Here is a 4,245-nt window from a genome sequence, read left to right as displayed (position 1 = left end):
GTGATGGGACACTAGTAAGTCAAGACGACCCTAACAACTACGAGGAAGCCATGGCAGGCCCCGAGTCTGCTAAATGGAAAGAGGCTATGGATAGCGAGATACAATCCATGTATGACAATCAAGTTTGGAACTTGGTTGAGAATGTACCAGGTCGAAAGACTGTAGGGTGCAAATGGGTCTTCAAGAAGAAGACCGACATGGATGGTAAAGTACACACTTATAAGGCTAGACTGGTTGCAAAGGGCTTCTCTCAGATTCCTGGAGTGGATTATGATGAGACCTTTTCTCCGGTAGCCAAGATTAAGTCTATTCAGGTTCTGTTAGCCATAGCTGCATTTCATGACTATGAAATTTGGCAAATGGATGTCAAAACCGCTTTCCTTAATGGAAAGTTGGCTGAAGATGTTTACATGAGTCAGCCAGAGGGTTTTGTCAGTAACGAGTACCCTAATAGAGTGTGTAAGCTTGAGAAATCCATTTATGGATTAAAGCAAGCACCTCGCAGATGGAATCTTTGCTTTGATGAAAAGGTCAAGGAATTTGGCTTTTCTAGGAGTGAAGATGAATCTTGTGTGTATGTCAAGGCTAGTGGTTAGCTTTTTGGTATTGTATGTGGATGACATACTACTCATAGGAAACGACATTCCAACCCTGCAGGAAGTAAAGTCCTGGCTTGGAAAGTGTTTCGCTATGAAGGACCTTGGTGAAGCTGCCTATATTTTGGGGATAAGGATCTTGAGAGATCGGAGTAAAAGACTAATTGGACTTAGTCAAAGTACCTACTTGGATAAGGTGCTGAAGAGATTCAGAATGCAAGACTCCAAGAAAGGAGAGTTGCCCATCCAGAGTAACGCCAAACTGAGTAAGACACAAAGCCCTAGCACTGAGGCTGAGATAGCACAAATGAGTCGAGTACCTTATGCTTCGGCTGTAGGATCGATCATGTATGCTATGACGTGTACTCGACCTGATGTAGCTTTTGCCCTGAGCATGGTTAGCAGGTTTCAGGGGAACCCTGGCAAGGCACACTGGATTGCGGTAAAGAATATTCTCAAGTATCTACGAAGGAATAAGGACTGGGTCCTTACCCTCGGTGGGAGTGATGACTTGAGAGTTGTAGGGTATAGTGATGCTAGCTTCCAGACTGATAGGGATAATTTCCGCTCTCAGTCGGGCTGGATGTTTACCCTAAATGGAGGAGCAATTTCTTGGAAGAGTTCCAAGCAAGAGACAGTGGCAGATTCTACTTGTGAATCAGAGTATATTGCAGCTAGCGAGGCGGCAAAGGAGGCGTTATGGCTGAGGAACTTCATTGGAGACCTTGGAGTTGTACCAGCTATTAAAGAGCCAATGGAAATTTTCTGTGATAGTGAAAGTGTTGTTGCCTTAGCCAAGGAACCAAGGGATCACGGGAGATCCAGACACATCGACAGAAAATACCATTTCATCAGACATCGGATCGAAGAAGGACTCCTCGTGGCAAAGAGGGTATCATCAGATGAGAATCCGGCAGATCCCCTCACGAAGGGACTGACTCGGGTTAAGCATCTCCAGCATGCTCGGAGCATAGGGCTGAAGGATGATATTAGATTTAGTAGTTAGATAACCTCGAAATTTGTAAAGTGTAATTGACATCTGATGATGAATAAAAGTGTTTTATTTATGAGTAAAGTGTTGCTATCTCTTGTCGATCATTTACTATATTTCTTTTGCATGTTTTGACTTCCAGAATAATTTTTGTTTGGTATAACATATTATTCAAACCTCCACAGTCGGTCATATGTCGGAAGTAGATATGAATCAAGACTGTCATGTTTGGTTGTAGAGGTCTTGGACAAGGCTACAACAATCATGAGTGCTCAAAAGTTCTGAGCATTGGACTCAACCCACGCTCACTGCAATCACTTCATGGAATTCTATCTCGATTGATCGTGAGACGGTAATATCGTATAAGTCTTCAAACCTAGAGATATGATTTGTTACTTACAAGTTGGTTATGCATTGATTGTACGAAAAACGCATTGGTAACTCGATGTTATAAATCGCGCTCTTGTGTATAATTCAATGAGTGGTAGAACAAACATATGAGTCGAAGTTTATCTGTTCCTTCTTGGATTAGAAGCTGATATCTGGGCCCCTCGATGATTTTGTTTTGACCTATGTACCGGGCCCGGTCAGAACTAAATTGATGTGTTCAATGAAGTTCTTTGTCAAACAAATCGGAAATCGGGAAACAAACTGTTGGACAATAAGTAAGACATTGTTCCATGTATTTGTCCGACTGATATCTAGAACAGAGGATTATATGATCACTTATCTTAAATGGCGTACCATCATCTTCTCAGTTCCGAGAAACCTTGTAAAGAGCTACGATTGCCGATCCATTCCTGAAGTCATACTTGCAGTAATAGTTATTAGACTTATCCAAGTGGGAGACTGTTAGATAAGGTGTCTAAGTCCATAACTATTTCTGGTATGTACTTGACCCGACCCGGCATGGTCCATTTGGGTTGCATGGCACCGTGCAATTGGATAGACTAAATGAGAGAAATAACACTTGGAGATTATTAATATATTATAAGTTCTAATATATTAATAATATTATTTGATTAGTTTGATCAAGAATTAATTTAGAATTAATTATGTGATCAAAAGATAACTAATTAAATATATGGGTTGATTATGTAAATCATCCATATCTTGTATAGTGGGCTAAGAGGCTCCATGGATTATCAAGTTGGGTTCCACCCATAGGATGCTCCATGGATGCTCCATGGGATTTACAAACCCATGGGTCATGGAAATGAAGAGTCATGACACATTAGGGTTTAATCCTAGATGTGTCAACACTATATAAGAAACATGTTCTCCACCTAAAATTGGTTACACTAAGAAACAAGAGGGCTTGGCCGATTTTTGAGAAGTGTGTGTTCTCTCATAAGTTCTTCCAAGAGCATTTGGTGTTGTGTGAAGCATTTGAGGCATCACACTTGGGGTGCTAGGCTCACAAGGTTTCAAGGAAAGTTATTCTATCTATACTTTAAGTTAAAATTGTTCCCCATGTATGCTAGATAGGAATATAACCTTGGAATTCAACTTTGCATGATAATTAGAAAAACATAGATCCAAGGTTATTAGGGTTGCATGTACACTTAGGAAGTGTTAGAATGCTCAAAACCCATCAATTGTAAGAAAAATCAGCCAAGGGCAAATAGGAGTCCCAACTTCCTACAATTGGGTTTTGGTATAATACAACATCCTATGGTGCACATACAACCCTAAATACCTTGCATCTATGTTTTCACTAGTTATACATGCAAATGGTTTCCAAGGTATTAATCTGACAACTAGCATGCATTTAACATAAAAAACATAATATATTAGTTAGCATGACATACCTTTTGATGGAGCTTGAAGTCTTGGTGTATTTAGCCTTAAAGAGCTTAGCCCCAATAGTGTGGAAGCCTAAAATGAAGTCACAACACATCATGGGCAAAGGTAGGACTTGAGAGAGAATTCCATGCACCAAAAACCTCCATATTTCACTAAGAAAAGAAGTGTACACATTTTGGTCATGAAGTAGTACATTTATATGTTGGATTCCAAGAGTCATGGGTATAACCCAAATCCATACCCATGGGTGTTATAATCCATGGTCCATGTGGCCCAACTCTTCATGTATCCATACATAAACTTGGTCCAACATGGATCATAAGCCCAACACATATAAATATAACTAATTACCATAATTAGTCCCCATAGATTTAATTAGTCTATTTTGACCACTAAATTAACTCCAAATTAATTTTTGATCAACACTAATTAAAACATATGATTTCATATTAATATATTATAACTTATAATATATTAATAAACCATAATTAACCTTCTCTCAAAAGTCCATCCTAACAAAGTGTCCTGATGATATGCAACCCAAATGGACCATTCTACTTTCGGGTCGAATACATACCAATAATAGTTATGGGCTTAGACACCTAATCCAACAGTCTCCCACTTGGATAAGTCTAAAACTATTATTCAAGTATGACTCCAAGATCCCGACTAGAAATCGTAGCTCTTAAAAGCTATTGTCGAACTCTGAACAAATCAATGACATGTCCATTAGATAAGGGAACATATATTCCTCCATTCTAGATATCATAAGGACTGAGACATGGATTATAACCATTCTCTCTGTCCATTTGTTGTTTCCCGATTTCCGATTTATGACGACTGACTAATTGA

The sequence above is a fragment of the Lactuca saligna genome, chromosome 8, assembly GCF_052625555.1.
Source record: "Lactuca saligna cultivar CGN05327 chromosome 8, ASM5262555v1, whole genome shotgun sequence".
NCBI classification, from domain to species: Eukaryota; Viridiplantae; Streptophyta; class Magnoliopsida; order Asterales; family Asteraceae; genus Lactuca; species Lactuca saligna.
The sequence above is the reverse complement of the archived record's forward strand: the minus strand, read 5'-3'. Positions refer to the sequence as shown.